General features: G+C 37.1%; 1 protein-coding gene and 1 long non-coding RNA gene across 11 annotated transcripts in view; both read right to left on the bottom strand.

The window, feature by feature from the left end:
* Positions 1–27,547, bottom strand: part of NCKAP5 (NCK associated protein 5) — a 1,198,715-nt gene that overhangs the window by 182,553 nt on the left and 988,615 nt on the right. The window lies entirely within an intron of this gene.
* LOC146395784 (uncharacterized) lies at positions 16,276–26,535 on the bottom strand. Its single transcript, XR_014830600.1, has 2 exons — positions 18,598–26,535; positions 16,276–18,422 (listed from the first exon to the last, which is right to left on the bottom strand). It is a non-coding gene; the product is annotated as an uncharacterized LOC146395784 (long non-coding RNA).

Raw genomic sequence — 27,547 nt, 5'->3', positions numbered from 1 at the left:
CAACTCAATAGCATAAAACCAAAGAATCTGATTAAAAATGGGCAGGGGAATTTAATAAACATTTTTACCAAGAATATGTACAGATGGCTAATGGGCACCTGAAAAGATACTCTACATCATTAATCATCATGGAAATGCAAATCAAAATCACAGTGAAATATCATTCCACACTTGTTAGACTGGCATTCTCAAAAAGACAAGAAATAGAAGCATTCGCAAATATATGGAGAAAAGGGAACCTCTGTGCACTACTGGCAGGAATGTAAATCGATACAGCCACTATGGGAGAAAATACAGGGGTTCCTCAAAAAATTAAAAATAGAGCTACTGGAGTTCCTGTCGTGGCGCAGTGGAAACGAATCCGACTAGGAACCATGAGGTTGCCGGTTCTATACCTGGCCTTGCTCAGTGGATTAAGGATCCACATTGCCGTGAGCTGTGGTGTAGGTCACAGATGCGGCTTGGATCTGGCATTACTGTGGCTCTGATTAGACCCCTACCCTGGGAACCTCCATATGCTGTGGGCGAGGCCCTAAAAGGACAAAAGACCAAAAAAAAAAAAAAAAAAAAATAGAGCTACCGTACGATTCAGCAACTCTACTTTTGGGTGTATATTTGAGGGAAATTAAATCATTGTCTCAAAGAAATATATGCATCCTCATGTTCATTGTAGCATTATTTATAATAGCTAAGACATGGAAACAATGTAAGTATCAATGGAAGAACAGATACAGAAAATTTGATATATATCAATATACCTATATATCTCTATCCCTATCTATCTATCTATCTATCTATCTATCCATCCATCCATCCATCCACACACACATGAGCACAGTGGATATCTGCAGCCATAAAAAGAAGAAAATCCTGCCATTTGTGAAACTTGGATGGACCTTGAAGGCCATTTATGCTAAATGAGAAAAGGGACACACACTATTCTTTTGTTTCTTTGAGTTCTTATAAGCTGGAAGATATCTTTAGATTATCCCTATGCTTGATTAATATTTTGTTGGTTGTAGCAGGTTGAACAACATTCTACTGTTAGCTCAATGGTGATGCTATTTAGAAATGAGATGCCATTCAGCTTGTAATTCCTCTTTTGTTATCTGTAACTGCTCCCTTATTCCTTGGTCAGCTCTTTCCTCAAGGAACTTCTCTTCTCTTTAAGTGTTCTGAAATTTCATGATACCTTTGATATAGGTGTTTCCTAACTCACGGCCCTTTCAGTCTGCAGGTTTGTGTCTTCCTTGCTTGGGAAGTACCTTATTCTTTTTACAACTGCCTTCTATTTTCTCTCTGGTTTCTTTCTGGTATCTCTATTATTCTTCTCTTGCATTGATCCTCTAATTTCCTTATTTTGGCCTCTAATTTTTCATCTCTTAGCTTTTTCTTAACTTCCCAACCTCTTACAGAATCTTTCAACTTGCTAACCATGGTTTAATATCCAAGCATTCTTAAATTTCTCTGATCTCTTTTCATAGTAACAATTTCTATATTAATAGATACAGCATTTTCTCTTTTAAATGTTCCCTAAGTTATTGCCATGACCTCTGGGTCCCTTTCCCCCTTGTTTGTACTGATGTTTTTCATTCTTGAATATAACCTCAAATATTTGTTTATCCTTGATTGTTCATTCATGTATGAAAATGCATTTCTAACAGCTGATTACATGCCTCTGTGCACAGGCAGAGCTTCTTCCTGGTTGGGCTTCATTGAGAGGGTGATGAGCTGACCTTCCTATTGGGGAATTCTCCCAAATGTCAGGAGCTGGAGGCTGTTCAGTTACTGAGATGAATCCTCCAACCTCCCTCCTGGGCTGCAGCAGGACAGTACACATCTGCATGCTGGTATTTTGGCATCTAGACAGAAGTGGAGGTGGGGAATGGGGCCTTCAGCTATTCTGGTACCTCTGAGTATGGACCTTTCAGGCTCAATTTCTTTTATTTCATCCTATATGGGTAAGAGTGGTGATGGTGGAAGCAAATCTGGGGATCTAGATACTCTACACAGACTTCCAATCCTTCTCTTTCTGGCACCTGAGCGTCTCCCAGAGGTATCCCTAAAGGGCTCTGCAGGGAGAGTTGCTTTTCCTTGCTATTTGCCCAACACCAATACTTAGGCAGTTGCTTCTTTCACTTCATTAATTCAGTTCTTATTATTCCATTTGCTTTCCTTCCACTAAACTCATGGAAATCTCTCATCTGTTTTGTTTCCTCATCTCTTGTGGACTAATACCTTATTTCTATGTCACAGTCTTGGGATTAGGATTGCTGGCTAAAAAAAAGTATTTTCAATTTTAGTAGATAGTGCTTGCTAGCTTTCCAAAAAGTCTAACGATGCACATACATGAAAGTACCCTCTCCATGGTGTCCATAACAGTAAAAATTATTGTTTCCTTCTGCGATTGCTGCTAATATAATTGGATTAAAGATATCTAATTGTTACTTAAATTTTCATTTCCCTTAGTACTGAGTTTAAGCATCTTTTGAAATGTTTGTTGACCATTAGGAATTGCACTTCAATCAACTGTTTGGTTCAATTTCAAATATCTTATATGTCCCCTTCATTTCAATTTATAAAAGCTCTTTGTATATTATAGATATTTATCTTCTACATTGCAGACATTTCCCCGCAAATCTAATGATGTTTGTCTACTGACTTTATTAATGGTACTTTTTTTTTTATTACTCAAATGAATTTATCACATCTGTAGTTGTATAAGGATCATAACAATCTAATTTCACAGGATTTCCATCCCACAGCTCAAGCACATCCCCCCACCCCTCTCAGGAGACCATAAGTTTTTCAATGTCTCTGAGTCAGCATCTGTTCTGCAAAGAAGTTCCGTCTGTCCTTTTTTCAGATTCCACATATCAGTGAAAGTATTTGATGTTGGTGTCTCATTGTATGGCTGACTTCACTTGGCATGATAGTTTCTAGGTCCATCCATGTTGCTAAAAATGCTGGTATTTCATTCTTTTTAATGGCTGAGTAATATTCCATTGTGTATATGTACCACATCTTCTTGATCCAGTCCTCTGTCGATGGACATTTAGGTTGTTTCCATATTTTGGCTATTGTAAATAGTGCTGCAATGAACACTGGGGTACATGTGTCTTTGCAAGTCGTGGTTTTCTCTGGGTAGATGCCCAGGAGTGGGATTGCTGGATCAAATGGTAGTTCTGTGTTTAGTTTTCTGAGGAATCTCCACACTGCTTTCCATAGTGGTTGCACCAATGTACAATCCCACCAACAGTGTAATAGGGTTCCTTTTTCTCCACACCCTCTCTAGCACTTATTGTTTGTAGACTTTGGGTAATGGCCATTTTGGCTGGTGTAAGGTAGTACCTCAGAGTGGTTTTGATTTTATTAATGGTACTTTAACCACATAAAAAATCTTCATAGAATTGGAGTTCCCATTGTGGCTCAGTGGTTGACAAATCCAACTAGAAACCATGAGGTTGCATGTTCAATCCCTGGCCTTGCTCAGGGGGTTAAGGATCCAGCGTGGCTGTGAGCTGTGGTGTGGGTTGCAGATGGGGCTCGGATCCCACATTGCTGTGGCTCTGGCATAGGCCAGCAACTACAGCTCTGGTTAGACCCCCAGCCTGGGAACCTCCATATGCCATGGATGTGGCCCTAGAAAAGACCCCCCCAAAAAAATTTATAGAATCAAATATGTTATTTTTTTATAGTTTCTGGGTTTTCTTTACTTGATTATATATGTGGTATCCCATATTATTTTGTAACATATATCATTTTCTTTAAATTTCAATCATTAATATATCTTGAATTTTGATGTGTAAGAAAAGATAACCAGTTATACCTTTTTTCTATATACTTTTTAACCAGATAGCTAGCTAGCAATATCAGCATAATCTTTTAAGTAATCCACTCCTTTTCTGTAGAATTGAGATGTTGAATTTATCATGTTAGATTTTCATATTTACTAAGATCTATTCTTAAATTTTATACTTTGTTCCCCTGCTCTGTTTGTCTATTTCTATGACAATATCATATTGATTTTAAATATAGTACTTTTACATGATGTTCTGATAACTGGTACAATAAATTCTCCAGAATTTTCTTTTTACCTTTTTCTTAAATTTTCTCTTTCCAGGCATTTATTTCTCCAAAACTGAATTGAAAAAATTAATTCATTTTCAGGGATTTTTTTTGGGGGGGGTTCATTTTATCACACAGTTCAGTACATTTCTTTTAAAATTTATTCCTGACTATATTATGGTTTTAGTCCTGACTATGAAAGGGATTCATTTCCTGTTTTCACTTCCAGATGCTTTACTGCAAGAATAGATAAAAGCTATTAATTTTTATTATATTTACCTTCAGTTGAACAAGTTTACTATTTTACACTAGTTTTTCAAAAATTAGAGATGATTTCTAAGTTGGAGCTACAAAATGAGTAAAAGAGACAGTTGTAATTCTACTTTTCCAAAATTTATACCTGACATTTCATTTTCATGTCTTTCTGAAATTCACTGGAACCTCTAATACAATACAGGTTAATAATGGTGATATCAGCATTATTGTTTATTTCTAGATTTTAATTTAAATGGTTTTTTTTCTTTTTTGTGGTTTGCCAGAATACATACATATGCTTTAAAAATTGGGAGTTCTCATTGTGGGTCACTGGTTAACGAACTTGACCAGGATCATTGGGGATGCAGGTTCGATCCCTGGCCTTGCTCAGTGGGTTACGGATTCAGCGTTGCTGTGACCTGTGGTGTAGGTCGCAGATGTGGCTCAGAAGCAGACTTGCTGTGGCCGTGGCGTAGGCCAGCGGCTACAGCTCTAATTGAGCCCCTAGCCTGAGAACCTCCATATGCCGCAGTGCAGCCTTAAAAAGACAAAAAGACAAAAAAAGAGATTGTTATATGTTCTATTCTATTTAATTTATTTCATCTACTCCATTTTACTTAGAATTTTTATTGGGATTGGGTAATGAGGTTTTTCAAGTACATTTTCAGTATATTTTATCTTCGTCATAAGGTTTTTCCACTTTAATTTGTTGAAGTGATTATTCTACATTATGTTGACATATTTTCTTTTTTTCTTTTTTGGTCTTTTTGTTTTTTTAGGACCTCATCCCCTGTATATGGAGGTTCCCAGGCTAGGGGTCCAATCAGAGGCTGCTGGCCTATGCCACAGCCACAGCACTTCGGGATCTGAGCCATGTCTGCGACCTACCCCAAAGCTCAGGGCAACGCATGATCCTTAACTCACTGAGTGAGGCCAGGGATCAAACCCACGTCTTCATGGATGCTAGCTGGGTTTGCTAACCACGGAACCATGACGGGAACTTCCCTATGTTGACATATTTTCTGATGTTGAACCACCTTGGCATTTCTGGAATCACCTCATTTTATTATAGCGTATTGTAAAAGACATTTCTTGAGTATGTTTCTTAATATTTTCTTTCAAATGTATGCATTTAAATTTACAAATTTTGTCTATAATTTCCATATGTGTACTCTTTTTATATGATTTTGGTATTAAAGTGATGATTTCATCTTACATGTACTCTGAAGTGATTTGGGTAATGTTGGTATTACATGCTTTTTTAAAGGTTAGATAAAGCTCAGCTATAAGCCCATCTGTTCTTGGGAACTTTGTCAATAGTAGATCTTTAATTATCTTTCCAATTTCTTCTATACTCTTCACTTTTCCAGTTTATATTTTTCTAGACAGTAATTTATTTCAAATTCGTTGCTACAGGCTTGATGATTATTTTCTTATAAACTTTTATTCTCTGTTATACCTGTGACTATGTTTTTTCTTATTCAAATATAGTTCAGCTCTCCTCTTTTTTCATTTGGTCAAATGAGAAGTTTAACTGTTTTACTATAATTAAAAATTATTTTGGAAATATTCATACACTAATATACACATATACAAACCTTCTATTTGTTAACTTCAGCTTCTCTTGTTAGTTATTTTCTCTTTGTAATTTTCTTTGTTTTATTTTGTTGTCCTTTTGTAATTTCTTAAAATGAAGATGAAGTCTCTTTACTATTTATCTTTATTTTCTAATACTAAAGACATTTAATGTTATCAAATCTCTATTTTTTCTATAGAATGTTTGCTTTTGCAATGTTTCATAGATTTTATTAAAAAATATATTTCTTCATACAGCTTCATAGATGGTTTCTAATACCACCTTTGCTATCCTCTTTGATCCAAGGATTGTCTAGAATATGTTATAATATCCAAGTAGCAATGTGTTTTTATCACATTTTTATTATTTATTTGTAATTTTATTAGATTATTATCAGAGAATTGGCCTGTAAAATCCATACTCTTTTATTTCATTAAGGTTTTCTCTATGGCTAAGGCATAATTGATTTTTCCAAATGCTCCATAGACACATGAAAATAATGGATATTCCTTATTGAAATGATGTAAAGTTTGTATATAGCTATTACATTAAGATAATTCATTGTTTCTTTATGTCCTACCTATTATTTGTCTATCAAAACTGCCCATTTCTGAAAGAACTCATGTCTTTGTGCTCTGAAGTCACTTATTTATGTTTTCCTTGCATTCAAGTTTTTGCTGTATAACTGCTGTGTTATTTGTTGCATATAACTTTGTTAATATTAAATTTTTATTCATGACTTATACTTGTTTAATTTCTCTCTGATCTCTTTAAATCTTTTGCCCTTAAATTTCACTTTATCTATTCTAATTTCTCCATACCTATTTTCTTCATCTCTGCATTGTTCAAGTATTATCCATTCATTTATTTTTCCCATTATAAGTTTGTTTTTTAATAAACTGTTTACTATGAGGTGTTATTACCTAATTCAATCTGATAAATTCAGACTGGGCTTTTGACTACTGCCTGATCCTATTTCCCTTCCCATCTGTATACATTGCAGTGTTGATATACTTAATTTTACTCCTTTTGTCTTACTTTATATTTCTCATTTTGTTCTTTCATCGCTTACTGATTCAATATTTTTATTGGTTTAAGGTGCTATAGTTTCTTATTCTTCCCTTTGTTACCTTAAAAGTTCTTGTGTTCTTTTGCCCTAAATAATACACAGACCTCTCGCATATTGAGAAAACATGATACCAGCTATTTTCCCCACTGAGACAGGACATTTCTTCTAACTTTGCATTTCCCTGACCTTGTAAATTAAGTCCTAAAGACTTTCACTCCCCTTTTCTCTTCCTACTCTCCCCTTCCATGAGATCTCTGGGACACTTTTACTCTTCTCCGTCCCTACTACTTCCCACTGCAAGGTTTTACTGAATATAGCTTGGCATTTTAAAATCCAGACTAACAATTTCCCTTGCAATATGAGCTTTCTGCTTCAAGAGTTCATACAAAACACATATATTACGTGTTCTCAGAAGTCTATTTTTATAAATGTCTATGTGTACTTGCCTGTATATATTGCAAGTCTAAGTCTATAAATCATTTTCAAACTGTAATTTTCTCCTACCATTGATATTATCTTAATTTACTTTGATTTTAAAGAATGCATTTCAACTCTGTAAGTAATATATGAATAATTTCCCACTCAAGAATTCAAACTCTATAAGAAATATAAAGTGTCACTTGACTATCCCTCCTCCTATTCCATTTCTTCAAGGTAGCCTCTGTTATCTGTAGGGCATGTATTTTTCCAGACTATGTTCCATATATGATACATTATTATGTATGTGTTTCATATAAACACTATGATGTTATTTGTAGTTTTACAAATTCATTTTTTTTTTTTTACTTAATATACTTTAGAGATATTTCTAGTTGAGTAAATATAGTTAACTTGATCATCTTAAACTACTGGGTAATATCATTGGGATAGTACATTTTTTTTGGTAGGCATTTAGTTTGTTTCTACTAATTTGCTATTGAAAACATTGTATGACATTTTACATGTCACCACCACCAGAAACCCACATGAGTGAGGGTTTCTGGTTAGCCAAAGGGTAGATGTTTTTACTACTAAATTGCCACATAAGAATTAGTATACTTATTTACAATCTCACCAATTATGAGGCTTGTATTTTCAACAACAGTGCACGAAATTATTTTTCTCCACCATTTTTTAAACACTTTTCTCTATGCATTACGAAATGGCCATCCTATCCAATCAGTGGAATCACACTGTTCTCAATGGAGCAAGCAATAGCACTCTTACAAAAATTTTTATACGTGTTTTTAAACACTTCTTTACATGCATTACAGAACGGCTATCACATCTGTTCCTTGAAATAACACTATTCTGCATGTAGCAAAGTCTCTCTATCTTTGACAGCATTTAATACCACTACAATTTTGTTTATTCCAGAATGTGCTGGTGAAAAATAGGTATCGTGGATTTTAATTTCTGATTAGTAGTGAGGTGGGCATCTTTTCATAAATTTATCACCTATTTGTGTTTCCTATCCTGTTAATTGCCTATTTCCACTCTTTCTCTCCCCTCTCCATTTTTCCTTACTCATAACAATTTCATAACTCTAATTCACAGGAATGATTTATATACTTTAGATTACATCCCATTATTGTTACAGATGTTAAAGTGCTTTCTCCAAGTCTGATACTTACTTATGTTTATGGCATACTTGGTCCACAAAAAAATCAGAAATGTTGAAGTAGACCAAATTTAATAGTCCTTTTCTTTATGATATCTTGGTATTATGCCTTATTTGAGAAAGTGTCTAATACATTAAGATAAAAAATAATAGCCTCTGTATTTTCTTAAGCATGTATTGTTTGTGCACTTAAGACATTAATCTGTATAAAATTTATTTATTTATTTATTTATTTATTTATTTTTATGGCCACACCTGTGGTATATGGACGTTTGGGGCCAGGAGTCGAATCAGTGCTGCAGCTGCAGCCTATACAACAGCCATGGAAATACCAGATCCTAGATGCATGTGTAACCTATGCCTCAGCTTGCAGCAATGCTGGATCCATAACCCCCTGAGCCAGAATAGGGAATGAACCTGTACCCTCACAGAGACAATGTCAGGTCCTTAACACTAAGCCACACTGGGAACTCCAATCTGGATAAAATGTATATTTCTTTAAGACAAGGTAGGGCTCTGATGATGATGATGGTGATTTTCAAATGTATTGCCAAATGTCCCCTGACCATTTATGCATAGTTCATTATTCTCCACTGCCACTTTCCTCATAAAATAAATTCATATTTAAAAATAGATCTGTTTTTGGACTTCCAACCAATCGATTCCTCTGTTCCTAGTTCAAACTTATCCTTTTCAAATTACTACAAGTTTCAAGCATGTTTTAAAGAATTATAGGAAAATTCTTCCACCCCATACTTCTGTGCAGTTCTTTATTTTTAAAGCTGTCTTGTCCATAGACAAGAGAGAACATTTTTAACTCCCCAAATATATTTTATAATCAGCTTGACAAGTCTCATAAAAGATTCTGTTGAATTTTGATTGAAAATGCATTTAATTTTATATTGGCTCTGGAAGAATGAATATTTCTGTAACACTGACTTTCCTCATCTCATGGATATACAGTATATTTCCACTTATTCATCTCTTGAGTTCTTATTAAAATTTTCTGTTTTGGTCATTTAGATCTTACATACATCTTACTAGGTTTATTGCTAGGTAGTTCATATTTTTTATTAATATTATGAATGGAATCTTTTCCCAATTACATTTTCCAAATGTTGAATATATTAGCTTTCAAAATTTTCAAAAGATTTTCAAAATTTCTTTTCTGCTGAAGGAAAGACATTACTTTCTAGTCATAAGCATTTAAATTAATATAATGCATTTAGAGATAGTTTCAGAAAAGTGATTCAAACCTAGGTGTGCAAAGGACAACTCCACTTTCTTATATTATTTTATGCTGACTCAGCATTCAGTGAGTTTCTTCCCTACCTGGACCCCTGACAGGATCCCCTTTTCTCAGCACAAACCCAAATAGAATAGAAAGGACTCCTGGCTCCTTGAAAAAGCTCTTATTTTGCCTGCTAAGACCTAAAGCATTTAAGTGACTTGTCTAAAGTCACACATTGTAACACTCAGAAAGTGGCAGAATTGGATTGGCTTCTAGAATGATCATTACAATTTCTAACAAAAGAAGAATAATGGTGGCTTAACTGTTCCCCTCTGACAGATTGTACATGCTTCTACACGCAGCCTTCATCCACTTTTGTATTCTATGGAATGCTTTAGGTAGTATTTTATGATCGTGTATAAACTGTGCAAATTTTCACGCCATGCCAGTACAGTTGGTTTCCTATTTCAAAAGTAGGAAATGGGCCATATTTATACGGTAACAATAAACAAGTGTATCCAAAGTGGCTGAAGGTAATTATCAAAACTCTTGAGAGTGAAAGCCAATGGAAAGTTATTAGTCCCCCAAAGTGCATTAAACACTGTGAGAGAAGCAAGGATGTGTAAAACAATGGGGCAAAAAATAATACAGAAGTGATATAATTAAATAGCTATTATGTGCAGTTTAATGCATTGTACTACATGCTTTACATAGGGTAATTCACTTTAAAACATACACACATTATAACCAAGAGGTAAATATTGGGTTTTTGTTCTTTCATAGAGGAGATTTCAGAACTTTAGTGATGAAATTACTTGCCCGAGGTCATAATATTAATGAATAGTAAAGACTGAATTGAAATCTGGATGTATTTAACTCCAAAATTCTTGTTCTAGCTTTTTCATGTACTTATCTATTTTCCTTAGAATCTAGCTCAAGATATATACATAGCTTCCCTTTTGGCAACACTGCACAAGTCCTGGGAACATTTTTAACTATTAACTGACACCCAATACATCTACTACCAAAAAGCTGGTCATTAACTTACTAAACATTCCCACAAATGTTTGAGGAAGTACTTATGACACGTCTCATCACAAATAAAAAAAAAAAATCATGTCCTCATTGAAGAGCTTCTGATACAAAAAACTACACGGATGAATATCAAACACAGGCTAAATAAAATAAGCCAGACACAAAAGTGTATACATCATATGGTTCCACTCATATTAAACTCTTAAAAAGGCAAAACTAATCCATAGTGACAGAAAACAGATCAGCAGTGGCCTGGGGCTGGAGGTTCTGGGTAATGGACTGGGAAAGGGAACAAGGGAATTTTCTGGGGTGGATGAATAGATACAGTAAATATTCTTTAGAAATAGGTCATAGCCACTGGTGGAATGGGTTTAACGGCTCCACTTAACTAGGGTAAGGACTAAGATATACCAGAAAACTGCTTTGAGGAGTCACAAATGAACACTGCTATGTGGATCTTAACAGAGTTTCAAAATCTGGTCAGAAAACAGAAGCAGAATTTAGCTTAGGACTAAAATAAACATTCTGGAAGCTTAGTGAACAATCAATAGTGGTAATCCACCCAGCTGTACAAAGGGCATATGGAACACCCCAAATGTTCCATTTTGATGTGGAATTAATGCGGTGAGTTATTTTTCCTTTCTTTTGTAATGGACATACCATTGTAATGAGAAGATAATTTTGCATCAGAGGCGTCAGCTTGCGGATTATCTCTTTCATTTTGGCTCTCCCCATTTTTATGGCAAATTCTGCTACAACATCAATGGTAATGCATTTTGCACTCATATTATTATGAGATCTGTACATTAATTCAAGGATCTCAGTGCTTGCCTTGAATAACATCAAAACTAACAATGAAATATGAGCAAGGCTTGTTGGAAAACATCTGTATGCCTCACTTATCAGAAAATGCACAGCACATTTGGTTTTGAAATTCCGATTTTCTTCACATTAGAAATGCCTTGAAATAGACCTATTGTGCAATATGATTCCTATGACATGATCCTTTATCTATTATCCCCTCCCATTCAATATTTACCCATGCAGGAAAGGAATGCAATCACCAAAAGGGAAAACTGAAAACAATTATCTCTTTTGGGGGGACTTGTGCTTTGAATTTTTAAAGGTGGACATTTAGGGGTCTAACATACTTGAGAAGGGTTTCAAAACACTCCGAAGTTAAGAGGAATACAAAATAGAAAGTGTCCAACATGAAATGAATAAATAAAGGTAGAAGGTAGGTTATGATGCAGGCCATCATCAAGGATTCAATCTTAACTTAGGATTCATTTCTTATTTAAGGATGTAATAGGCTTCACATGGTCCCTGCACATCTTGAGGTTATAAGAAAATTTTTCTCTGTATGTGTGGAGAAAACCTATTGCCTTGCTCAGAATCTCAAAGATTCTATGATCCAGCCACTACCCTCTTTCCCTTTAAAGTTAGCCAGCAGATGAGATAGACAGCTTAATTCTGAATATTTCCATTGCATCCAATGCCATAACACCTCATACGCATTCTTGCTTAAACATTCACTCTGAGTCACTGAACTAAAAGCCTGTAAGGATCTACTTAGAGCTAAATATCTGCAGACAATCCCCAGAAATACAAATCCCAGGAAAACTGCAAAACAATCAAAAAAGTTAATAGTGAAGAGAAATAGATTTAATACAGTAAGTTTGGGGCCTAAAACCTCCTTCCCTCTGATCAGTTTCTCAAAAATATTCTTGCTGAACAAACAAATCACTTTTGGTACCCTCTCTGTTTCCCTGCCACCCAGATGCAGGTCACTTACATCATAGCAAGAGACAGTAAAGAAGCACAGCATCTGCTCAGCTTCTTTATGTGACAGTCAGGGTACCAGGCATTTTAGACACCTTTCATTACTTTATTTGTTCTGATGGAAATTAAGGTTCGAGGAATTTCAAGAACCTGCCCATTATCACCCAACCAAGCAAACTGGTGGTATTGGGACTTAAAACCAAGACAGCTTGAAGCTTAGTATTTGTCATCTTTCTGCTCCTCCACACAGTAATTTCTCCTCCCTTCCCCCTCTCCGGTCTCCTCCATCATGCCTCCTTGGAGTTAGGGGTTTCTAGTCAGCCCACTTCATCTAAAACCACTTCCCAAAGCTGCCCATTAGGCTGACAGCACTTCCTCTTCGTTAATTCAGGTAAAATTCAAACATGTTATGCATGGCACAGTGGAAAAGGCAGAGTACTGGGAATCAGGACTCCTGGGTCCTCTCTGTTCTACACAGACTGTGTGACCTTGCACCAGGCGTGAATCAATCCAAGCATTAGATAACAAGGCAGGTAGATTGCATGATTTTGAAGGTTGAGATAGAATATTTTGACTCTATTACTTCTTGGCAGAAACATGGTTCCAGGGAAAATGATTTGATCATGTTAATAGGTTATTAGATTCACTGCCCTTATTTTGGAAAATATCACTTATGCCCGTCATGGTGTTGTCTATAACTCAGATGATCAGGACACCACCCAAATGTATTTAACTCCATTTGCCCGAAGTGTAGCACATTGACAAGTCCAAACAGACTCTTAAGTGCCTCTTAATTGGTTGATTTGCTGAACGCTATTGCAAAAGCTTTTTTGTATGCAGGCCAAGGGGAGCAACCAAGGCAGGAACTAGAAATGAAGGTGTGACGGCAGTGGGTATCTTGGGCCAGAAGCTTTGGATGAGGAGAAGAACCTGGAGAAGAGGAAGCCTCCTTCTCTTTAGCCTAGAGATGATCACATGAGTGAAGTAAGTCAGACAGAGAAAGACACACATCATATGATGTCACTTATATGAGGAATCTGATAAAAATGATACAGATAAACTTATTTGCAGAACAGAAACAGACTCAATGAATTTGAAAAACTTATGGTTACCAAAGGGGACAGGTGGCGGAGGGGACTGGGTGTTTGCGATTGGCATATGGACACTAAGGTGTATGGAATGATGATCAACAGGGACCCTCTACACAGCACAGGGAACTCTACTCAATATTGTGCTGATCTACGTGGGGAATGAAGCTGAAAAAGAATGGATATGTGTATATGTATAACTTAACCACTTTGTTGTACAGCAGAAATTATCACAACCTTGTAAATCACCCATACTTTAATACAACTTTTAAAAATGGGGAAAAAGAAGATGACTCTGGGAATCTTATTTTCCTGTTTGTAAAACAGTAATATTCCTAAGAAGAAGGATTTGGTGAAATGACACCTGTCTGCTAATAAGCAATGTCAAACCTTATTAATGTCACTAGTTATTTGGAAAACCTTGGTTTTGAGCGGGCCTGGCCTTCTCCTCAGCCAATTGTAGAAAACACCTTGCAGCCTCCACACAGCAGAGCCTAAAATGACAGAAGTGCGTGGGTGACTTCTCTGTACCTGCTCCTTTGACTTAGTGCAGCTTAACAGGTAAGCATTCTCCTGGTCCTTCTACCCTCTGACCTGTGAGGTATGATGAGGCAGGGGTTTACCAACCACAGTGTATGGCTGGAGTGGAGGCAGTAGTGACATGTCTGTGTGGCTGGTCTCGGGTCATCAATGATTCAGCAGTGACCTCGTCTTCAGAACAAGGTCTGTGACATCCAGGCATTCCATTCATTCCTTTCAACACATCCACTTCATTCATTCCAGGGGGCCTCTGTGCAGGGGAAGGGTCTGACTTCTTCCAGATTTTGCAGAAAAATCAAGAATCTTTTTAGTTCTCGTTTTTGACACATGAGGCTGACAGTGTTCAATAGAAAATGACCCAGATGAGGGACACCAGCTGCTTTAAGGGCAGAAAAGGCCACTGCGACTTGACTGAATGAAGATGGTTTTATAAACAAGAGACTCAGTGACATTGCCCTGGTTTCCCAACACACAACAGTGCCCTACCACCCCACCTGTCCAAATATTTCCATCAGAGTGTTTTAAAGTTTGACCTGGGTCTGTAGGTGGGATAGGGGATGTCTTTGAGCCCTTGAAGCTGGTCCTTACTGCTCTTAAGCTGGGTACACAAGCTACAGGCCAGTACACCAGGATATGAGAGCATCTTGCTCTGGGAATACTTATCTTCATCTTCCTGATTAGTTTGGAAGCTACTGTGAGCCCAGTCCTAACATATTTCTGAGCCACCCCAGCCGACCAGGCATAGCTGAAGGCCACTGTAAATTATCTCTTGTGTTTGGCAATCCCAAGCTGCACTGAGCTTCATGCCTTCCTGAAGTTCTCTCCTTCTCTAGGTTGGCCTGAGGCTCAGCCTGTTCTAGGTTGGCTCCGCTGAGAGATTTCAGAACCTCTATTTGTCTCCTTGGTATATACCTCATCCTCCCTCCCTTCACTGACCCAGGCAGCCAGGATTTCAATGAAGTGCATTGTCACCAAAGGCTGATTAGGTTAATGGCTTGTTCCCAGCCTCCTGGAGAGCTGTGGCAGATTGCAAATCACTACCCTGTTCTAGAATGTGGCTTTCGACTATGTTTGGGAGGTCTCAGTCGAGTACACCCCCGTGGTAGGAGAGGTGACAGAACAAAGCCAAATTACTTTCACTCCTGGAAACACTGATCTTTCATGTCAGAGTTTGGGTTACTTCATTGTTTCGTGCCAGGAATAAAATTTCCCTGGTGTGACATTCATGGATAGCAATGGACATTCCCTGACTTTGAGCACTGAGAAACGAATGCTCCAATCTGCATGATCAAATCCCCAGGCAAACATCACCATGCTTTCTCAGTACTCCCTGTCTCTTGCATTTCCAAATCCTTACATTTATCCAAAATTCATGGAAATGTAATGCTTAATAAGAATTTTTACTGGGGGAGCTTTTAAGGTTACTATGATAAACACTGACTGCATGAAATTCATTAAATCCAGAATTATCAGATTTTCCTATGTGTCTGAAATATGAAAAAATATATATAGCCTGAATGCTACATGTTAAAGGTACACTTTCTGGATTTACATTACCATCCCTTAGTCTCTTTCAATGGAATGTTGATTTATGTTCAGGTTTAAAACCTTCATTTAATGTTAAAATTCTTAAACCTTAGACTTAGAGGGCTCCTTATTTTTCATCAGTTTTCTTAATTTAGCTTAACTAGATTCTATTCAGATAAAAAGCTAGGAAGAATGGCTGTTGAAGGTCACAGTGGCAGAGAATTCTACTCGCATGGCACTCCTTAGAGGTTTTTGTTTTCTTACAGAGCTCAGTGAGCTAACCTGATATTGCTGGAAAGGACTGGGAAGGCCAAAAAAGACCAGATTTCATTAAGACAATTTTATAATTTTAGAGCCCTGAAATTAATCTAAATATAAATCCCAGTACTAAACTTAGCCTTGAATTTAGTCCACAAACTGTTTATTATCCTACAAACTCCTATGTATGTTTCAAGGTCCGGTTTAGCTGTCCTCACCTCTTTGCTTTTCAATATGGTAGTTCCATTTTTAATTTTTTTGAGAAACTTCTATACTTTCCACAGTGGCTGTGCCAATTTACATTCCTACCAACAGTGTATGAGGTTTCGCTTTCCTCCACATCCTCACCAACACTTGTTATTTGTTATCTTTTTGATAATCACCATTCTGTCACCGCCACTTTTTTTAATTAACTAAATTTATTTTTTACTAGGGTAAAGTTGATTTACAGTGTTCAGTCAATTTCTGCTGTATAGCCTGGTGACCCAGTCATTTACATATATATAAACACTCCTTTTCTCATAGTATCTTCCATCATGGTCTATCCTGAGAGACTGGATATAGTTCCCTTTGCAGTACAGTAGGACCTCATTGATCATCCATTCTAAATGTAATAGTTTGTATCCACCAACCCTAAACTCCCAGTCCATCCCATTTCTTCCCCGCTTCCCCTTGGTAACCACAAGCCTGGTTTCGATGTCCCTGAGCCTGTTTCTGTGTTGAAGATAGGTTCTTAAGAGGTTTCCCTGATACCCCAGATAGTGTTCATCACTCTTTCCTTAGAGGACCTCTGCTGGTAAATATCTGTTTCATTTACTTTTCTACTGCACACCTGCTTGTTCATATTACCAGTTTCTTTATTACATGTTAAATTCTGTAACATTAGTTGATGCTCAATGAGTTTTTGTTGAAATGATGAATATGGTAACACATGCTGGATATACCATGATATGATATTAAAGCTTGGTACCCAGGTATTCTGAGTACTTATACCATGATTTAAATTAAAACCCACCATTACTAGAGCAAGGAAAGACAAACAGGTTGCAGGACAAATCTGGACCACAGATGTTCTATTTGACTCCCTCCATGTTATGAAATAATTGATTCAGGTGCCAGCATTTAAAAGTCGGGAGACTGCACATGAAAGTCTGCATTTCCAGTTTCTTAAAATGTCTAAATCTGTCTGGTCACTTAAGATGGAGCATGATAATGTGAGAAAAAAGAATGTATACATGTATGTATAACTGGGTCACCATGCTGTATAGTAGAAAATTGACAGAACACTGTAAACCAGCTATAATGGAAAAAATAAAAATAATTATATAAAAACAGAACAAAACAAAAATGCCTAAATCTATGGCAACATCCAACAAGCATTTCCATATGGCCACCAGGGGAGGGAATTGGCAGCTGAGTACACAGCTTCCTTTGCTTATTCCTTCCCCTCACTCAGCCCCTTAAAGCATTTCAGTTGTGGTGTTCCTTTCAGACCATCAGATTTTTCATTGTTTCAGGTGACAGGATAGTTTATGCAGAGACAGCCATGTGCTATTGAAAGCAATTAATACACATTTGGTATCTATCTAGTTTTAGGAAGATGTACAGAAAAAGAAGCCAGATGCTTTCCATTAAGTAAATTAAAATTTGAGTAGGGGGTCAGAATGAGAGAAATTAAAAACTCATATCCATGAAACTATATGGAATACCGGTCCCTGGCCAAAGGCATATCTATGTAATTTTTTTTTTTAGGAGAGGAATAGTGATTTTATTAGCATGGAATAATCTTCATAAATAATTTTAACAGAATAGTTTATATTTACCTTTATTTTACTGATTTGAGAATAATCGATACTATGAATGCACTATCAAATTGTACTATGTTGCTGTTTCTCCACTAACATTAAAAAAACATGATGTCAGCAATAATCATTTAATTATTTTTGCATCATATGCTTTGGTTTTCTTCATCATTTTGCCTGGATTTCAGTCAGGGATATCTATGTAATTTCTACAATTTTCTACATCTATAGAGAACAAACAGTTCCAAGATGGAAATCACATTTGATGTCTCACTGGCATGAGGCAGACCCAAAACTAAAGTGAAAACTAAACAATAAGACTGGAATTCTTTTAACAGGAGAGATAAGCTTCCCTAGTCATCCTGACTTATCCAAACATAATATTGGAAAGTCTGCCTCCTTCAGCTCATGTGAACAGTGACCTAAGGATGGCTCTCTTTCCCTTCTTCTCTTATACCTCATGTGGTCACTTCTGAGAAATCATCTTCTTCTACCTCCTCTGTTGGCAAGTCTTTCCATTGGGCCCAGAGGTTCACTTAATCACTAATTCACTCAACATTTACTGATGCTCGTTTTGTTAAAAATTATGCACTGCACAACTTAGAATAGATTTACAAGGAGATCCTGCTGAATAGCATTGAGAACTATGTCTAGATACTCATGTTGCAACAGAAGAAAGGGTGGGGGAAAAACTGTAATTGTAATGTATACATGTAAGGATAACCTGACCCCCTTGCTGTACAGTGCGAAAAAAAAAATTATGCACTGGAAAGATCCAGAGTTCAAAAAGGGAAGGTCCTTCATCCCTGTGAAAATAGAAGCCAAAGCAAGCAAGTACAGGGAAGGGATCAACACTGACTTCCTCATAACATATCACGTGTACCCTCAACAACAGTGCAGAGAGGAAGTGCATCATGATGCCTGGATTAATAAGTCTGGGTCTTGCCTAAAAAAAAAAAAAACAAAACAGAAAACACCCCCAATTGATGTGGGAATGAAGAACAAGTATGTAAGAAAAAACATTGTAGTGTACTTACAAAGTAACATATCAATATTGGCTGGGACCTGGTGAGTCAGGTGTGTGTGTAGGAGATTGGGGGGTGGGAGTGGTTATTCCAGGACCACTTCCAAAGCATATGGACTCAGAAACAGGACTGGAAGGATGCCTTCATATCTTTGCACAGGCTCTTCCTTCTGGCTGGCATTTATATTCTTCTCTGTCCACCTAACAAGCTCCCATTTGTTTGTCTAGATGGGCATGGAGTGTTAGTTCCTCTGAGGCTTTCCCAGGCCCCTCAACCAACAGAATTAGCCCCACCCCCTACCCTGCCCCACCCCATAGCCTCTCCTATGCCCCCACCATATCACTCTGTTCTCCATGGCCCTTGCAGACCACAACTGTTGAGGAAATGCATTTAACCACTGAATCCCCAGCACTAATAAACTTTTGGTGCTCCAAACTGGTTAAGTGAATAAAGGAGAGGCAGTGGGTGGAAAGAGGGTGGGTGGAGTAGCCTTTTGAACAGAGGAATGACATACAAAATGGAATGGCTGAAGGAAAACCTATGTCATGCACCATGGAGTGAGAGTATTTCTGCTCGACTGGGGTAAAGAATTTGTGTCAGGGAAAAGAGAAAAATGAGGTTGTTGAGGGTAAAGCAAGTCTATAGAGGGCCTTGGATGCATTAGGAAGAGGAGAAAAGCACATCTTGCCATAACCCCGAAGATTCTTTCTCATTTTCTCTGCTGCTTTTATTTGATCCCAAACCAACCTCTTGAGGGGCATCTCATCATTGCAAGCCCTGCCCGGCAGGGCTTGTGTGATCTTTACAGTGTTCCTTGTCTCTCAGGCCACTTTCTGAAGCTCAGACAAGTTCATGTCCTTTCCAGGGCTCAGTGTATAAAAGAGAATCCCTGCTGCACGTTCTCTATGTGTTTTCATGTCTGACAGATGTCCGTAATGAAGCCAGCATGGTCCTCTGATCACGCAGGATGACAGATCACTGCTGGTGTGTCCTCCATCTGGGCCCTGGCATTCCTCAGTGTCCCTGAAGCATCACTGTACTGCTTCTCCTGTTGTTCTGCTGGTATTTCTGAATTAGAGCACAGGTCTGCAGGGCAGGGCTGGGGGCTGGCTCTGAGGTCAGCACACAAGCAGCTTAAGGGCAGAGCTAATCAGCTTTAGGATTTCATAAGGCAAACACATGTCCTATCAGTGTAGGGAGCCAGGCAGCTGCTCTAAACTTGTGGGGATTTTCTTGCCTCTTCTCTTGACTCTTTTGAGGCTTGTGGCTCAAGAGAGGTACCCATCAGTCAGAATAAAAGGCTTCCCTGCCAGAATTCAGGACACAAAGTACTATCCTACACCTCATCCCTCTTTCACTCACTGCCTTCTCCTCTCATATTGCTTTCTATATTATTATATTGTCTTACTGATGATTTCTTCTTTCATCTTACTTAACTGTACATATCTTGAAAGTACCCAAAAGGCAGATATGGAGAGCTTTTAAAAAGCAAAATAGGAGTTCCTGTTTGGCTCAGCAGAAGGGAATCCGGCTAGTACCCATGAGGATGCGGGGTTCAATGCCTGGCGTCACTTTGTGGCTTAGGGATCCGGCGTTACCATCAGCTGTGGTGTAGGTCACAGACATGTCTTGCATCCCACATTGCTGTGGCTGTGGCATAGTTGCAATTCGACTCCTAGCCTGGGAACTTCCATATGCTGCAGGTGTGGCGCTAAAAAGCAAAATAATAATGATAATGATAATAATAATGAAAATAAAAAAGCAAAATACATATATTTAAAAATGTTTAATATGGTTGGCATTTTCAAATTTATCTGAAAGGCCAAATACCATCAAGGAGATGGTTTTGGGCTGACTTTTTGATTGTTCTGTCCTGGGTAGTTCTGCAAGGATGTGTTCATTATGTACTGGCAAATTCTAAGGTAGCAAAGAATGTAAGTGCCTAAGAATCATTGCTTTTCAGAAGTAAGCAAAAGGATTAAAAATATGAATGGGGCACCTAGGTAAAGGAGATTGATAGAAAAAATACGAACAAGTGGACAAGAAAAGTCATGGTGTTCAAACAAAGGAGATTACAATCTTATTGTGGTTAGAAGCATCTCTCTTAAGGGCAATGTCATCAAGATGGTGACATGGTCATTCCTGAATTCAGTTCTCCTCACAAGAACACCAGCTAGCAACACCAACATAGGCAAGACATCACCGTGAAAATCTTAGCATGGAGGTAAGGTGGAAGCTGACCTCTGGACCATGGAGACCAAGAAGGACCTCAATAGAAGAGTAAGAGAAAATGCTAGACTTTGATCCCATCGCCCCTCCCACAGGATGGTGCAGTGCCACACTGAGAGACCTCAAAGGCCTATAGATTCTCCAGTGGGAAAAAAAGCCCAAAGTGGAGTCCACCTTCCCAGCATTGCAGGTCATCCCCAGGGAGGCTCACTTGGGTCTTGGACCAGAGGAGTCACAGGGAAGCTGTGGGGTTTGACACTGGAGATCACACTGAGGTAGAGAAGGGGGCAGGGCTTACAATAACCAGCAGTTGGACCTGGGCAGACCAAGTTTCTCCTTGCAGTGAGGTAAGAAGTCCCAGCCAGTGGCTTTGCCCATCTGCAGAGCCAAGCAGCCAAGCAGGTGATCTCCTCTGGCTGGAGTATTTGATACATAGTTCTGCCTGATTTGATCTCCAAATAACAAGCTGTGATGGCCTTGGAGCCTCCTCTTCTGCACCACCCGGGTAGGGAAACAAGCTCTTAGCATTACCTACTGCTGAACAAAGCCCTCAGTCTTGCCTGATGAGGAAGCATAACCAGAACACCTGGGAGACTGAATAGCCCACCCTATAGTTACACTTACAGGGGCAACTGAGCAGAGAACCCATCCAGTGGCACTGCCTGACCAGAGAGCTCAATGGACAGTTTTGCCTGACCTTGGTCCCCAGACAGTGAGCCTTGCCAGCTGTTCTATGACAGGGAAACAAATTTATAGGCCTGCTCATTACTGAGTATGGTTCCCAACTAGGAAGCCTGCCTGTGAATGCAAACAACTATGGAGCCCATTCTACAATTGCACTTGAGCAAAGAACCAAGCCAGCAGTCCTAGCCAGCTATTCCCATCCAGGGAACCCCAACTCAGAGCTCAGGCAGTGGTCTCACTAAAATAGAGACCCTGATAACAAGCCCCACTGGTCAAAGGATGCTACCAGAACCATCAGAACCTCAAGCTGAGCTGACAGGTGAAGTGCTCCTTCTCCCCAAGTGAATCTGTAAAGTCTAGAAGAGGAATCTGCTTTCTCAAATGCACAGATACCAATACAAAGAATCTAAGATCAGAAAGAATCAGATAAACATGATGTCATCAAAAAATAAGATAAAATAAAACTCTAATAACTGACTCTATAGAAATGGAGGTCTATGAACGGTCTGGGAAAAAAAAAGCTTCTGAATAATTCTCTTAAGGAAGTCTAGTAAACTACAAGAACACACAACTAAACGAAATTAGGAAAATAATGCATAAACAAAATGAGAGGTTCAACAAGGAAACAGAAACCATCCAAAAAACCCCAGATATCTGAGAGTTTAAGAATACACTGAGTGAACTGAAGAATTCAATAGGGAACTTCAACAGCAGACTTGACCAAGTAGAATAAATTAATGAATTATAAGTCATTTGAAATTATGCAGTCATCTGAGAAAAAAAAAAGAAAAGAAAAAAAAGAAAAAGATATAAAAACCTTTGGAGTTTAGGGGACACACTCAAGAGAAATGATATAAACAATATATGCATTATGGTTAAGGACTGTTTCTGCTGGAACAAATCTATAAAACCTGCAGGAGGTGACCATTTATTCAAATGCACAACCAAGAATACCAGAAAGGAAGGGGAGATAAAGACTTTCCCAAACAAACAAAAGCTGATAATATCACCATTAGACCTACCTTATAAGAAATGCTATGAGATGTTCTTCTGGAGGGAATATAATTATGTTAATTAACATCATAAAAATACATGAATGTAGGCATAAAACTTACTGGTAACAGTAAATATACGGACAAGGCTGGATTTTCTAATTTCGTAGTGATGTCGTGTAGTTTACCTACAACTCTAGCTTAAAACTTTAAAGAAAAAATATTAAAAATAACTGTAACCACAATAATTTATTACTGGATACAAAGCATAGAGATCTATAAATTATAACAATAATATAAAATGTGATAATAATATAAAATAACATAAAATGTGTAGGGTTGATGTATGCTATTGAAGTTAAGTTGTAATCAACTTAAAATAGGATGTTATAAATAGAAGATATTTTAAGTCTCAATGATAACTACAAAGGAAAAACCTGTAGTACTTACACAAAAGATTGTGATAAACAAAGCATTCTGCTGCAAAATGTCATCAAGTCACAAAATAAATCATTAAGATAAAAGAGCAAGGAATCAAAGATTTATAACACAATCATCAAACAATGAACAAAATGGCAAAAGTAAGTCGTCATATACCAATAGTTACTGTTTTTTTTTTCTTTTTTTTTTCTTTTTATGGCCACACCTGTGGTATATGGAAGGTCCTCCTCAAATAATTATTTTAAATGTAAATGGAATAAATTCTCCAATACAAAGACATAAAATGGCTGAATGGAATTTTTTAAAAATCCAACAATATTCAGCTTAAAAGCTCACTTTAGCTTTAAATATACATACAGACTGAGAGTATAGGGATAGGAAAAGATATTTCAAACAAATGATAACCAGCAGAAAGCAAGGTTAGCTATATTTGTGTCAGACAAAATAGACTTTAAACTACAAATGCTCAGAAGAGACTAATAAGGTTATAGTATAATGATAAAGCGTCCAATCCATCAAGAATATGTAGCAATTGTAAATACTTATGCACCCAACATTGGAACATTGATATATCTGAAGCAAACACTAACAGAAGTAAAAGGAGAAATAAACAGCAGTACAGTAATAGCTGGAGACTTTAATACTCTACTCTCAACAATGGATAGATCTCTAGCAAAGAACCCATAAGGAAACAGTGGATGTGAAAACACTATAAATCAAATACACCTAACAGACACACACAGAACATTCCATTAAACAACACAAAAATATACATTCTTCTCAAGTGCACACAGAACAATTTCTAGGATAGAGTATATGTTAGGAAATAAAACAAGTCTTAGTTAATTTAATAACATTGAACTCATATCTTTTCTAAACATAGTGACGTGAAACTATAAATCAATAACAGGAGAAAAACAGGATAATTCACAAATGCATGGACTTAAAAAAAAAAGCCTGAACAACCAATAGATCAAAGAAGAGATCAAAAGGAGAAGGAAATGAGGCCCAAGTGTAGCAGAAGGGAGGAAATAATAAAAATCAGAGGAGAAACAAGCACAATTAAAAACAATAGAAACCCAATGGAAAAATGGGCAAAAGACCTGAAGAGACATTTCTCCAAGGAAGATATACAGATAGCCAATAAGCACATGAAAAAATGCTCAACATCACTGATTATTAGAGAAACGCAAATCAAAACTACCATGAGATATCACCTCATACCAGTCAGAATGGCCATCATTAATAAGTCCACAAATAACAAGTGCTGGAGGGGTTGTGGAGAAAAGGGAACCGTCCTGCACTGTTGGTGGGAATGTAAGCTGGTACAACCACTCTGGAGAACAGTATAGAGGTACCTTAGAAATCTATACATAGAACTACCATATGACCCAGTGATCCCACTCTTGGGCATATATCCAGACAAAACTTTCCTTGAAAAAGACACATACACCCGCATGTTCCTTGCAGCTCTATTTACAATAGCCAAGACATGGAAACAACCCAAACGTCCATTAACAGATGATTGGATTAGGAAGATGTGGTATATATACACAATGGAATACTACTCAGCCATAAAAAAGAATGAAATAATACCATTTGCAGCAACATGGATGGAACTAGAGACTCTCATACTGAGTGAAGTAAGTCAGAAAGAGAAAGACAAATACCAGATGATATCACTCATATCTGGTATCTAATATCCAGCACAAATGAACCTTTCCACAGAAAAGAAAATCATGGACTTGAAGAATAGATTTGTGGTTGCCCGGGGGAGGGGGAGGGAGTGGGAGGGATTGGAGCTTAGGGTTAAAGGATGCAAATTATTGCTCTTGAAATGGATTTACAATGAGATCCTGATGTGTAGCATTGAGAACTATGTCTAGATACTTACAGCACAGCACAGCAATGGTAGAAAAAAGAATGTATACATGTATGTGTAACTGGGTCCCCATGCTGTACAGTGGGAAAAAAAAGTGTGTCTGGGGAAATAACAATAAAAAATAAATTAAAAAAAAACACTACTGTAGTGAAAAAAAAAACAATAGAAAGGATTAACAAAATAAAAGAGCTGGTTTTTGAAAAGATAATAAAAACTGACAAACCTTTGGTCTAACCCAGAGAAAAAAGAGAGAGGACTCAAATGAATAAAATTATAAATGAAAGAGGAGACCTTATAACTGATACCACAGACATGCAAAGGATCAGAAGAGACTACTCTGAACAACTATATGCCAACAAATTGGAGAAACTGGGAAAAAAACTGAGAAATTCCTAGAAGCAAAAAAAACCTAAATCATGGAGAATCAAAAAATCTGAACAGACCAAGAATGAGTTAGGTGACTGACTCAGTAACCATAATGTTCACAGCAGAGAAATGGAAAGGACCTAATAGTTCACTGGTAACCAAAGATTTAAGAAAATTTGATGCCAAAAATTCTCAAACTTTTCCAAAAAGTTGAAGAGGAATGAATACTCCAAATTACATCTTACGAGGCCAGCATCACTCTGATTCCAAAACCAGATAAGAATACTAAGAAAAGTGAACTACAGGCCAATATCCCTGATGAAGACACATGTAAAAATTCTGAACAAAGTCCTTGTAAACTGATTTCAACAGCTCAGTAAAAGGATCATACACCAAAATCAATTGGGAATCACCCCTTAGATGCAAGGATGGTTCAACATATGCAAATCAGCAAGTGCGATAAATTATGACAATGAAAAATCCTATGATCATCTCAATAAATGCAGAAAAAGTCATTTGACAAAAATTCAGCATTCATTCATTATAAAAACTCAACAAATTGTGTATAGAAGGAATATATACTCCAACATGATAAAGGCCATATATGATAAGCTCACAGCTAACATCATACTAAATAGTGAAAAGTTGAAAACTTCTCCTCTAAGATCAGGTACAAGACAAGGATGCCCACTTTCACCACTCCCATTCTTCATGATACCGAAAGTTCCAGTTGGAGATTTCAAGAAAAAAATAAAAATAAATAAAAGCCATAAAATCAGAAAGGAAAAAGTATAACTGTCTCTATTTGCAGATGATATTATTTATAGAAAACCTAAAAAACTTCATCAAAAAACTGTTAGATATAATCATGAATTGAATAAAGTTGCAGGACTCAAAATCAACATAGAGAAATCAATAGCGTTTCTATACAATAACAACTAATTATCTAAAAAAGAGATAAGGAAAACAGTCCAATTTACAATAGCATCAAAATCAGTAAAATGCTTAGGAATAAATCTAACCAAGAGGTGAAAAATCTCTGCAATGAAAACTGTAAGACACTTATGAAAGAAACTGAAGATGACACAAATAAATAGAAAGATATCTTGTGTTCATGGATTGGAGCAATTAATACCATTAAAATGCTCATACAATCTAAAATATTGATAGATTTAACGCAATTATTATCAAGATTACAGTAATTTTTTACAGAAATAGAAAAACAATCCTAAACTTTGTTTGGAGCCACAAAAGACCCTTAATAGGTAAAGGAGCCCTGAGAAAGAACAGAGCTGGAGGCATAACACTTCCTGATTTCAAACTGTATTATAAACTGATAGTAATCAAAAGAGTATGATACTTGAATTAAAAACAAACACATAGACCAATGGAACAGAATTAAGAACCCATAAATAAACCCATGCATGGTATGGTCACTAATATTTGACACGGGAGCCAAAACTACTCATGGAAAAAATACAGATCTTCTTCAGTGTTGCCGTGAGCTGTGGTGTAGTTCATAGACGTGGCTCAGATCCTGTGTTGCTGAGGCTATAGCGCAGGCCATGGGCTACAGCTCTGATTTGACCCTTAGGCTGGGAACCTCCATATGCTGCGGGTGTGGCCTAAAAAGACAAAAAGGCAAAAAAAAAAAAAGAAAAAAAAATACAGGATCTTCAATGAACGATGCTGGGAAAATTGGATAACCACATGTAAAAGAATGGAACTAAACCTCTATCTTAACACCTTTCATAAAAATTAACTCAAGATGAATTAGACTTAAATGTAAGATATGAAACCATAAAACTCCTACAATAAAACATAGGAACAAGAACTCCTTGATATGGGTCTTGGCAATGATTTCTTGGATGTTACACCTAAAGCCCAAATAACAACAACAAAAAAAAAGCAAGTGGAACTACATCAAACTAAACAGCTTCTGCACAGCAAAATAAATAATTGACAAAATAAAAGACAACCTATAAAATGGGTGAAAATATTTGCAAACTACACATCTGATAAGGGATTAATATCTAGAATAAATAAGAAACTCTTACAACTCAACAGCAAAATATCAAATCCAATTAAAAAGTGGTC

Source organism: Sus scrofa, chromosome 15 (assembly GCF_054392235.1).
Source record: "Sus scrofa isolate SSC_HxYL_T2T_F1_AM1 chromosome 15, Sscrofa_HxYL_maternal_Yorkshire_Landrace_v2.0, whole genome shotgun sequence".
NCBI classification, from domain to species: Eukaryota; Metazoa; Chordata; class Mammalia; order Artiodactyla; family Suidae; genus Sus; species Sus scrofa.
Note: the sequence above shows the minus strand (reverse complement) of the source record. Positions and strands in the feature narration are given on the sequence as shown.